Consider the following 12,223-nt stretch of genomic DNA (forward strand, 5'->3'; position numbering starts at 1 on the left):
TCAAACTTAGCATAACTAAATTTATGGTTAATTGGCTGATTTAAGATTTTAAGAACTTTATAAATACGAGGCTTATTCAATTTCCACATTCAAAGTAGTCTTCTTCTTCTTATAGTTCTGCTTAATGTTAATATTATTATTATTATTATTATTATTATTATTATTTATTATTATTATTATTATTCCAATAAAGTGCGGAGACCTCCAAGGATTGGATTTTGTACAGCATTTGTTTCAACTCAATGCTGAATAAAGCAAGTACGAGCAAGCTAATTGTAGCTCTCGAAGCCAACCAGCCGCCATCTTACAATGCCCAAGAACACATACAGAATGAAACATCAATACTTTAGCATGGGAGACTGCGAAGTTGAACCCACATCGATGATACAAAGTGTTGATTTCAAATGAACATCAAATTTTCCAACCAAGCTTTACTAATATTACTTTTATCTTTTGCTATCTGAAGACATCCATAATGATATAATGATACAAGTGCAGCTAAAAGCGTTGTACAGCATCAGACGTTGTATTTGTATACTCCATTTTTCAGTTCGGAGCGTTGGTTTCTCGGTTTTGTTTTAACTTTTAGAATTTTTGTGCCCTGCAAATTAGGTAACTGGCTTCACAAAAAAAACAAGTCTAAAATTCCGTTTATATTCATAATAATCTGTAATGCGAATAACTTACGAATGTAAAAAGGGGAGTTTTTGAACTTCCGGTTTCAGAAGATAAAGGGGGCGGAGCGGGGACGTCATTGGGCGTCGGGTACTCGGGTGTTATCTGTTATTGCTTCGCGGGGTTTCAAACGTGCACAAAGTATTACTAGGTACGTATAATCCAAAACGCAAAAGGTGGGTTATTTTTAATTAATGTCATACAATTACTTACAATTAACTTCGCAATTGAATCAACAATTTTGATTGCATTTAGGTGTAAATTGAGTAGCATGTAAAATATAAATTTACATTTCAGAAAGGAGCAACAATATTATTATTGGTGTAGCCGCTCATGTTTATGTCATCAGCTTTTACGCTTTTTTCGAACGATAAATGTGACGTCATGACGTCAAAAGTATTTTCCCAATGAAACATTCACCCTGATCCTGAGGATACATGTTTCACCTCGACCAGACGACCATTCGGAAGTGACAAAGGAAGACGAAGAGTGTCAGTTATAACTGACATCCATGCAGGTGCAATGATGTCCACATGTTGTTATTTACGTCACTTTACACTTCAGCTTTTGCGTTTTGGCAGATACTTTGATCTCTGTGATGAAATATATAAGTAACGATTGTCTTTAAAAGAAACTGGGCGCTCATGTCCACACCATTCTTCATGCTTATCACTGACGGTCTCAGTATGTCAGTGATGAATGATCGTCTGGATGAGGCTGAAACTAAGGGTTGAAGGAACAGCGCTCCAACGCGAGTCGAAAGAATTGACGCGACCAAAGACGGAATTCGTCCGAGTTGCTTTATTGAAACAAAACAGCTCAGGTATTCTCACAAGCCCGTTTATCGGGCAGCAATATATATACACATTTATGTCGGGAAGTTTGCCCGGCAAAAGCTATACCGGGCATGCCCGGGTATCAAGGGCGAGCCTTGGAAAGGCGAGTCTGGACCTGCCCGGGCGTGTTTGGCTGCGGCCTGGCAAGTCGAGGCTGGGCGTGCCCGGGCGCTCTGGACGAGCCCTGGAAAGGCGATAGCGGGCATGCCCGGACGCTCTGGGCGAGCCCTGGAAAGGCGATAGCGGGCATGCCCGGACGCTCTGGGCGAGCCCTGAAAAGGCGATAGCGGGCATGCCCGGATGCTCTGGGCGAGCCCTGGAAAGGCGAGAGCGGGCATGCCCGGGAAAGACGAGACCGGGCGTGCCCGGGAGGTTCGGGCGTGCCCGGGAACAGTGAGTCCGGGCATGCCCGGGAAAGGCGCGTCTGGCCGTGTTCTGGCCGGTGCAAGGCGATTGTGTGCATCCAGCGGTAACCGCTACACACGCCCCTCCAGAATCGACCTGCACCGGCAGGGTCAATTTAAGGGGGGTCCGGATGACCCGGCCGAAGCGACCCCTGGAGGGTCGTGGGGAGGGGTCCGACGTGTTGGTGGGTGGTCGAGCGGGGGGAACTGTGGACGGGGGGCGGCCTCGCCGCGGAAGAAGGGCCAACCGTGGTGGTCGGTCGACGTCCATGTGCGCCGGTTTGAGGCGGTCCACAGAAATCCGGTCCGGCCGGCCGCCGAAGTCGACGATGAAAGACTTGTCGCCCTGTTGCAGGACCCGGAAGGGCCCGTCGTACGGCGGCCGGAGTGGCCCCCGGTGCGCGTCATGACGCACAAAGACGTACTCCGCTGTGCGAAGCGCCGGGGGGGACGTAGGACTGGGGGCCACCGTGGCGGGACGTCGGCACGGGGGCAAATCGTCGGGCGGCCTCCTGGAGGTCCGAGCGCTGGCGAGCGGCGGACCAGGGACTGGTAGCGTCGGGCACAAATTCGCCCGGGACGCGGAGCGGCTGGCCGTAGACGAGCTCGGCGGCGGACGCCTGGAGGTCTTCCTTGGGGGCCGTGCGAAGGCCCAAAAGGACCCACGGCAGCCGGTCGGCCCAACCGTCGTCCTGAAGGCCGGCCATGAGTGCGGCCTTCATGGAGCGGTGAAACCGCTCGCACAACCCGTTGGCTTGGGGGTGGTAGGCCGTGGTGCTGTGCAGCGTGACCCCCAACGAACGGGCGACCGCGCCCCAAAGCTCAGACGTGAACTGTGGGCCGCGGTCGGACGAGATGTCCGCTGGTGCGCCGAAGCGCGTGACCCAGGTGGCGATGAACGCCTGCGCCACGTCGGCGGTGGTGGTGGAGGCGAGGGGCACGGCCTCCGGCCACCTGGTGGTCCTGTCCACCATGGTGAGCAGGTGGGTGAACCCCCGCGAGGGGGGCAGGGGACCCACCAGGTCCACGTGGACGTGGTCGAAACGCCGTTCAGGCACGGCGAAAGGTGCCAGCGGGGCCTGGGTGTGGCGGTGGACCTTGACCCGCTGGCAGGCCGTGCAGGCGTTGGCCCAGTCGCGGATGTTTCGTCGAAGGCCGTGCCAGACGAAACGCGCCGACACCAGCTTCTGAGAAGCTTTCCGGCCCGGGTGAGAAAGGCCGTGGATGGAGGCGAAGATGCGGCGCTGCCAGGAAACGGGCACGATGGGGCGAGGCTGGCCCTGGGAGACGTCGCAGAGCAGGACGGTGCCCGCGAAGGGAATGTCGGCCAGGCGGAGGCCCGTGTCCGCCGCACGGAGTGCCTGCACCGAGGCGTCGGTGGTCTGGTCGGCCGCCATGAGCGCGAAGTCCACGCCGAGGTGGACCGCGTTCGCGCTGGCCCGAGAAAGACAGTTGGCCACGGCGTTGTCTTTGCCGGCGACGTGCCGGATGTCCGTGGTGAATTCCGACACGGCGGAGAGGTGGCGCTGCTGGCGGGCCGACCACGGCTCCGTGGCCTTGGCCATTGCGTAGACCAACGGCTTGTGGTCGACGAAAGCCGTGAACGGGCGGCCCTCCAGGAGGTGTCGGAAATGGCGAACGGCCAGGAATAGCCCGAGCAGCTCGCGGTCGAACGTGCTGTAGTTTAACTCGTTCGGCCGGAGTTGCCGGCTGAAAAAAGCGAGTGGCTGCCAAACCCCGTCCACCCATTGCTCATGGACGGCGCCCACCGCGTAGTTGGAGGCGTCCGTAGTGAGGGCGATGGGCGCGTTGAGCACCGGGTGAGCCAGCAGCGTTGCGTCGGCGAGGGCCCGTTTGGCGCTGGCGAAGGCCGCGTCCATGGCCGCGGACCAAACAATGTCATGCTTGGCCGGCTTGCCCCGGAGGGCCTCGTAAAGGGGCCGCATGAGCTGAGCAGCGCGGGGCACGAATCGGTGATAAAAATTCACCATGCCGAGGAACTCTTGGAGGGCCTTGATGGAACGGGGACGCGGGAACGTGGTGATGGCCTCGACCTTGGTCGGCAGCGGCACGGCCCCGGTCTTGGTGATGCGGTGGCCCAAAAAGTCAACGGTCATCGCGCCGAAGTGGCATTTGACCGGGTTGACAATTAAGCCGTGCTCGCTGAGGCGACCGAACAGTGTTCGGAGGTGGAGGAGGTGCTCGGCGCGGGACGTGCTGGCGATGAGGATATCGTCCAGATAGACGAAAAGAAACGGCAGGTCGCGCAGCACGCCGTCCATCAAGCGCTGGAACGCCTGGGCCGCGTTCTTGAGGCCAAACGGCATCTGCAAAAATTCGAACAGGCCGAACGGCGTGATGACGGCCGTCTTCGGGACGTCGGCCGCACGGACAGGTACCTGGTGGTAGCCCCGTATCAGGTCAATTTTCGAAAAGATGACCCGCCCCGCCAAACGGGCGGAAAAGTCCTGAATATGCGGGATCGGGTACCTGTCGGGGGTGGTAGCGTCGTTGAGACGGCGGTTGTCGCCACACGGGCGCCATCCACCCCCCGGCTTTGGCACGATGTGCAGTGGCGAGGCCCACGCGCTATCGGAGCGCCGCACGATGCCGAGGTGCTCCAACGCGTCGAACTCGGCCTTCGCCATGGCGAGCTTGGCCGGGTCGAGGCGGCGGGCCCTGGCGTAGACCGGCGGGCCCGTAGTGGGTATGTGGTGCTCGATCCCGTGCCGCACCGCGACGGCCGAAAACGTCGGCCACGTGAGGGCCGGGAATTCCGCGAGCAGGCGAGCGAACTCGTTCGCTGCCGGGAGGGCGCACGCCAGTTCGGTCGGCGCGGAGCTGCTCATCGTGCACGCCAGGGAGCTGAAGGTCTTGGCGTTGACAAGGCGACGACGTTTGACGTCGACCAGCAGCCCGTGCGCGCAGAGGAAGTCGGCGCCCAGCAAAGCCATGGGGACGCAGGCGGTCACAAAAGTCCATTGAAAACGCTGGCTGCCGAAGCAGAGGGTGACGACGCGTGGGCCGAAAGTGCGTATGGCCGAGCCATTAGCAGCGACCAAAGAGGGGCCGCAAACGGCGTCCCGCCTGTCCTGCTCGGAGGCGGGTATGACGCTCAGTTGGGCGCCGGTGTCACACAGGAAACGCCGCCCAGACGCTTTGTCCCGAATAAACAGCAAGTTGCCCGAGTGGCCGGCGCTCATTGCTGGGAATGAACGCCGGCCCGGCCGTTTCCCGACCTGCCGAAAGTGCACGGGGGCCGGCACGTCCGAGCCTTGTGTCCGAACCTGGCGTGGTAATAACACCACGCCCGGTCAGGTGGAGGCCCCGGCCGTCGTGTCGGAAGCGGGCGGTGCGGCGTGGCGGCCGCCAGTTGCACCGGCAGTTCGGCCTCCAACCGCGCAGGGCGCTCGGGTGTCGTGGGCGTCGCCTCGGACGGCGGCGGGCTCCAGGTAACCGCGCCGATGTGCTGGCCCGCCGAGGAGATCTTATCGGCTTCCCTGGCGAGGGCGCGGGAATCCGTGATCAACGTGCCAGCCAGGGCGAGGCGTACCGGGTGAGGCAGCTGGCGAAGGAACAGCTCGCGGAACAGAAAATCCGGAGAGTGCTCACCGAGCAACGAAAGCATATCGTCCATGCTCTCGGACGGGCGCGTGTCGCCGAGCTCGGGCAGAGCGAGCAGGCGCCGTGCGCGTGCTGCCGGTGAGAGGGCGAAAGCGTCGAGGAGGAGTGTCTTCAGCGCGTCGTATTTGTCAGCAGCCGGCGGGTGCTCGAGGAGGCTCAAGGCGCGGGCCGCGGTGGCGGAACCGAGCGCCGCCACAACATGGTGGAAGCAGGTGTCGTCCGCGGTGATGCCTCGCAGGGCGAACTGAGAGTCCGCCTGAGCGAACCAAACAGCCGCGTGAGCCTCCCAGAAGGTAGGCAGTTTAAGCGTCACTGCCGTATCCATGTCGGTAGGTCACCAATGAAGGAACAGCGCTCCAACGCGAGTCGAAAGAATTCACGCGACCAAAGACGGAATTCGTCCGAGTTGCTTTATTGAAACAAAACAGCTCAGGTATTCTCACAAGCCCGTTTATCGGGCAGCAATATATATACACATTTATGTCGGGAAGTTTGCCCGGCAAAAGCTATACCGGGCATGCCCGGGTGTCAAGGGCGAGCCTTGGAAAGGCGAGTCTGGACCTGCCCGGGCGTGTTTGGCTGCGGCCTGGCAAGTCGAGGCTGGGCGTGCCCGGGCGCTCTGGACGAGCCCTGGAAAGGCGATAGCGGGCATGCCCGGACGCTCTGGGCGAGCCCTGGAAAGGCGATAGCGGGCATGCCCGGACGCTCTGGGCGAGCCCTGAAAAGGCGATAGCGGGCATGCCCGGACGCTCTGGGCGAGCCCTGGAAAGGCGAGAGCGGGCATGCCCGGGAAAGACGAGACCGGGCGTGCCCGGGAGGTTCGGGCGTGCCCGGGAACAGTGAGTCCGGGCATGCCCGGGAGAGGCGCGTCTGGCCGTGTTCTGGCCGGTGCAAGGCGATTGTGTGCATCCAGTGGTAACCGCTACAGGGTCATATTTGCCAAATTTATTTTTGTCTTTTTACATTTTTTGGTACCTGTAGTGATGGAAACTAATGTACACGTAATAAATGTACGGGTAAAAATATCGGCTTGCCACGTTTAGAAAGCTATCAGTTTCATCACAAAAAATGATTGCAGTAGATCTAGGTGTGAAATATACATTTTGTATGAGATATATAGATTGTAGTAGATCTAGGTAGGAAATGCACATTTTATATGAACTGTATAGATTGCAGTAGATGTAGGTGTGAAATGTACATTTTGTAAATGAAAATGGTGTATACTGTATAACCTGTTGCAGGAGAACAATCAAACTCGTTCAAAACTTGCAGAGATGGTGTGTGTGTGTGTGTGTGTGTGTGTGTGTGTGTGTGTGTGTGTGTGTGTGTGTGTGTGTGTGTGTGTGTGTGTGTGTGTGTGTGTGTGTGTGTGTGTGTGTGTGTGTGTGTGTGTGTGTGTGTGTGTGTGTGTGTGTGTGTGTGTGTGTGTGTGTGTGTGTGTGTGTGTGTGTGTGTGTGTGTGTGTGTGTGTGTGTGTATATATATATATATATATATACATTGTTTCGGACCGCGGATAAGTTGTTGGTTTGCCGAGCGGATAGCCCCGCGGCCCTAACAGTTACCCCGACTAACCCGATTCCCGAACGTTGGCCGGATCGAGCCACAGGTATTCAATAGGGAAAAGACAAAGGCGACACGGATGTGAAGAAGAAGAAGACAAAAAGGTTGGAAATACTACTAAATTTATTCCTACTATTTACACGCTCAAAGTAACCAAGGAGAAGGAAGGATAATAAAATAATATACAGAAGAATCAGAGACACAGTGCAATTATTAGCTTACCTACAGTCTTAATTATTACCCAGGGACAGAACAAACAAAGACAGACTCACGCGGGGAATGATGATAGGAATGGCAGGAGGTGGATGGCTGGAGGGGGAGGAAGGTTCAGCTGGACCCGCAGCACGGTCTGGTCGGGGATTAGCAACCGCCGCCCCTTTCTCGATCGGCGCGTTTCGCAGCCGCTGTTCCTTCGCGGCCCCGTTCGAAACTGCCGTCAAGGCCCCGAAACTGCTGTGGCTGAAGCTGCTGTGGCTGCTGCTGCTGTGGCTGAAGCTGCTGTGGCTGAACTTGCGGTGGCTGGAGCTGCTCTTTCCGGGATCCCTAACTCAACTCTTCTCAACTCAACTCAACTCTTCTCGTACTCAACTCAACTCTTCTCGTACTCAACTCCTGCTCAGTCCAACCACACTCGCTTAGTCCAACCACTCAACTCAACAACTCAACAACTCCCTTGCTTAGTCCAACCACACAACTCAACAACTCAACAACTCCCTTGCTTAGTCCAACCACGCACTCGGCTCTTGCGCGCGCGCTTTTATAGCGCCTCAGGCGATCAAGCCGCCGGCCTTCAGGACACGCCCCTCGGTCAGCTCGCCTCGGCCCTGATTGGTGGGCACAGGCCCTCTGACTCCACCCTTGATGACGATGGGCGGGCACGCCCTTCTTCCCCGAGCTGAGCACATGCTTAATGGCGGCTATTGTAGTTGGCAATATAAGTTTTGGGAGTGGGAATGGGGCATGAAAGGGAATCTATCTTATTTCACTTGGTGCAATGGAGTGTCATCTTAATGGAAGACAAGGCCTTACCCTAATACACATAATAAGGAAATAAACTACTGAACAGGGATATTATGGTGTCCTTCATGTATGCTTTATGGAACTAACTACGGGAACGTCCTTTGACCTTTATACAACACTGGAGTAAGGAGGGCGATATTTTACCACAATTTACACTACAACAACAAAAAAAACAAAAACATTCTCATATCCACAACACTGCACCCTCCTCCTCTTAGGCACGTTCCGGGCCTATAACTTTAACTTTTAGTGTGGCACGTAGGTGTAGTTCCCTCTACATTTAACCTGACCCTGAGTGCGACAGTTTTAAAACATAAATAAATATGTCCCGCTGCTCCATTGCACCCTGCCTAACAGATGCACGCCCACAGCTAACCGAATTGCGGAATGGTCTTCAAACTATACATTGACGGTGGGGATCATTATTTACAATGGCGCTACTTTATTTACAAAACGCAACCCAGGACCTGTGATTGTTCTTTCTGGGGGGGGAGACAGTCTGCTTTGCATCGACGCACCATGCAGCACCCAAAACGCACCAAAGCACCCTCAAGCACCAATCGGTGCACAGTCATCATAGTTCATGAATAAAAATAACCAAACAACCCCTAACCCTGCTGGTGGTCTCTTGCTCTTCGGCTCCCTCTGCTGGCTATTACTATCTTCCAGATGTTGTCATCTTCTTTGCTGGCGGCCTATTTGCAATAAAACTTGCACCCAACGTGTCCATTTTTATTTTATTTATGGCCCACAGGGCCGACTAGTGTGGTTCACCTGTGGGGCATCGGTGCCCTGTGGCCAAGGTCCGCCAGCAAGATCTCGGGCCTTCATGGCCGGTTCCAGCAGAGGGGCCATGCCCCAACCCATGGGGTCCATAAGTGGTGCTCAGCCACAGACATGTGGTCCATAATGTGGTGCATCGATGCAGACAGCTGTGGTTGCGAGAGGTTCGGGCGCACAATGGCCGACTCACGCACGCTCCCCTCGGCGCCCAGTGGCGCACAGGTCCTCATGTGGGAGACAAAGGGGGGAAAAGACAGATGAGCGAGGGGTAAGGTCACAAGGGTACACATCAATAAGGCAATGCAAGGTGAAGTGCGTACGGAGAGTGAAGTGAGAAAGCTCGTCCCTACCGTACGTCACCCCCCCTGTCACCTACACTACCCTTGCCCTTACCCCATATGTACAACAATCTACACATTTACAAATCCGTCGCTACCGTCACATCTTCCCCCTATACCAAATTCGTCTTCACTCCCTCTACTTCAAAATTTGCCATCACCAATTCATCATCAATCCTCATAAGGAGGGAGAGATGGAACAACAAAGCACAATGTCACACCCACGTCATGATGCGTCTCACATTCCAAACATCTGCACAATAAAAATAATAAAACATGGCATGGTGTGGAGGTACGTCATCCCAGGTGAGTGGATGTAGATGGTGCGAGGAGATTCCTAATCCTAACTATCCTCTAAATGACTTTAACACACTTTACACTACCCGGGGTCTTTCCCTGCCAAACCATTGGCAATCTTACTCTATGGGTTCTAAAAACCAATTCCCATTGACCAAACTGTGGTGCTTCTCAATTTGGGGTCTCACTCCCCCGATGCCACTCCCTGTGCCCTTGCACAATTTTAGGACTGGGACGTGTAGCTCTCCCAGCAGGCCTACCCACCTGCACACCTCCACCACTGCAGTTGCCACCTGAGCTTACCTAGCTCCTCACCCTAACCTAACTAACTGGGGAAGGCCCCTCCTGGCTCTGTCACCCCTTGGTGCCCTCTGGCACTGGGCTACCCGGGTCCGTCCTCCGGATCCTCAGGCCCCATCCACAACAACTCTACCGGCTCCCAGAGCCCACCTGCGGCCTCACCTGGCCGACATCCTCACAGTGGTGGAGTGCCCAAACCAACTACACACACTAACAGGCTACACACCCAGCCATTTCCACAACACTAATGCACCCATCCAAACACCATTCTTTCACCTCGCACCACAGATGCCAATATCCAACCACAATTTACCTGTACCCTCTACCTAACACTTACACTACCCTCCCGGGTATTCGTGATGGGGGTCCATCCTCCTTTCCCCCATCCACACCTTCGCACCATCCACTCCACTCCACAGTTTCCATCATACTCACTCCACGACCATCCATTCCAATACTCCATATATTCCAGACTACCATTTATTCCATACACCCGTTGTTGCACACCTGTGCAATCACACCTGGTGCCACCTGCACCCTCCTCCTCTTCCTGGACCATTTGGTCAGCACAACTCACATCACTATCACTCACTCAAACACTGCTCCACACACCTGTCCAGTTGCACACCTGTGCAATCACACCTGTTCCTCACAATCACAATCAGTTACTCATACACTGCTCAATACACTTGAATACACCTCCAACACTCACGCGGCATCATCTGAACTACCTGTTGCCCTGCTAACTTAGTGCTCCCCGTCTTCCCTTTAAACTAAGCACATACCACGTCATTATCAGCCAAACTAATCTACCTGCGTCCCCACTACCGGTATCATTGTCACTACCTAATCTTAACGTTACCTAAGGTCATCTTCTAGGTCCCTACACATTATCCAAACCCTCCCGGGCTAGTTTTCACTGCCATAAACCCCATAACTAGTGCTCCTTTGCCCCCTGTTGTGAGAGATGGCAAAGTTTCCATCCCACCACATCGGGTATCTCTCACTACCAATTTTGCACACCAAATTCCAGCTAATCAAAATTTTTCCAATTACTGCCAATTCTATTCACTTTTCTAAATTTCGAATCCAAAAACACTATCAGTATCACCATCATCACAGTCCGCTATATCCTAGCCTCGGTGCGTCATGACATCATTAAACTCGGCTTCGTAAAGCCGAGCAATGAACGCGGGTGGTTTGGTCGCCTGCAGGTTGAATCCGTCCGGCTTTCGGTTCAAGGGAGGTGGTTTGGTCGGGCCGAGATTCCACGCACCATCTCGGCGCGGTACCTTGCGGTCCCGGGCCCGATGACCGAGGCTCGCCCGGTTGGAACCCCGTCCCCGCCAGGGGGCACCGCTCCGCTTCCTCCCACTCGCCCTTGAACCGGACCGGTCGCCACGCCCGACAAGGCCCGGACTCGACCGTGCGGGGCGGGGCCAGGCCCGAATCGGCAACGACGCTTCGAAGAGAAGCGACGCAGTATCGATCCGCGCCGGGCCTGGCATCCAACAAAGTGCACCACGCCCCGAGTGCTCGCATCGGCTATCCGTCGCCCTAAACGCTAACCCGGTCAACGTCGATGCTTTACTTGCAGGCTCACACCACGCGACACTTTTGACACTCACAAAACCCGGCGTTCCAACGCCGTCCGTACATTCCACCAACGCACTCCCTGTTACACACCACACACACCTCTCGTGCACACTCTTGCGCACACTCGCCGTTCGCACACTTCGGTCCACACCTCTCCTCCGTTACGTCCTCCGTAACACTCACCATGGGCGTGCACTCTTGCATCCACCCACTATCGCGCTCCGATGTGCTCCCTCGCACTCGCGCTATCACCAACTCAGGTGTGCTTTCTCACACACCCTTGCCGTTCATCCCATACGTGCATCCTCGCACCCGCTCCACCACCAACTCACTCCTCGTGTCACACTCCGTACACCCCGACGTGCATTTTCACACGCGTGCCATTTCCACTCACACGGGACCCTTCACCAACGCCCGGGTGCTTCCTCGATCCCAATCGCGCGACAATTCTCTTGTCGTCATACATCCTCCTGCAAAATCTCCCCGCACAATACACAGCACGACTCACCTGGGGGATTCCCTTCTCCACGCGCACCTGCAAATCTTTATAAGGATTAGCAAGTACGGCATCAGGATGTGAACTTAGACTTTGTGCACAATCCATTCCTCCCCGCCGCGAGTGCTTTTCTAAGCCCCCGGTCTCTCCAATTTCAATTCCCATAATTTCTTTGTTCACCTCGACGACCGCTGGCTTTAATAAAATTCCCTCTACCTCAGCGGTCGCCGGCTGCCCCAACCCCCGGGTCGCGATCTCTACACCCGTCATTGTACCCGCGCCTTTCTCCAC

At 55.4% G+C, this 12,223-nt stretch overlaps 1 protein-coding gene across 6 annotated transcripts in view; it reads left to right on the top strand.

Moving 5' to 3' along the window:
• Positions 1 to 723: 723 nt before the first annotated feature.
• The window catches only part of FANCE (FA complementation group E), a 37,276-nt gene continuing 25,776 nt past the window's right edge, over positions 724 to 12,223 (top strand). The window contains exons 1-2 of one of the 6 annotated variants that reach the window (XM_078781676.1): positions 724 to 851; positions 1,131 to 1,192. The gene's annotated coding sequence lies outside the window, so the exon portion shown is untranslated. The remainder of the gene's footprint in view (positions 852 to 1,130; positions 1,193 to 12,223) is intronic. The other 5 variants (XM_078781677.1, XM_078781678.1, XM_078781679.1 and 2 more) reach the window with 5 other exon arrangements.

The sequence above is a fragment of the Myxine glutinosa genome, chromosome 7 (genome assembly GCF_964187855.1).
Source record: "Myxine glutinosa chromosome 7, kmMyxGlut1.1, whole genome shotgun sequence".
NCBI classification, from domain to species: domain Eukaryota; kingdom Metazoa; phylum Chordata; class Myxini; order Myxiniformes; family Myxinidae; genus Myxine; species Myxine glutinosa.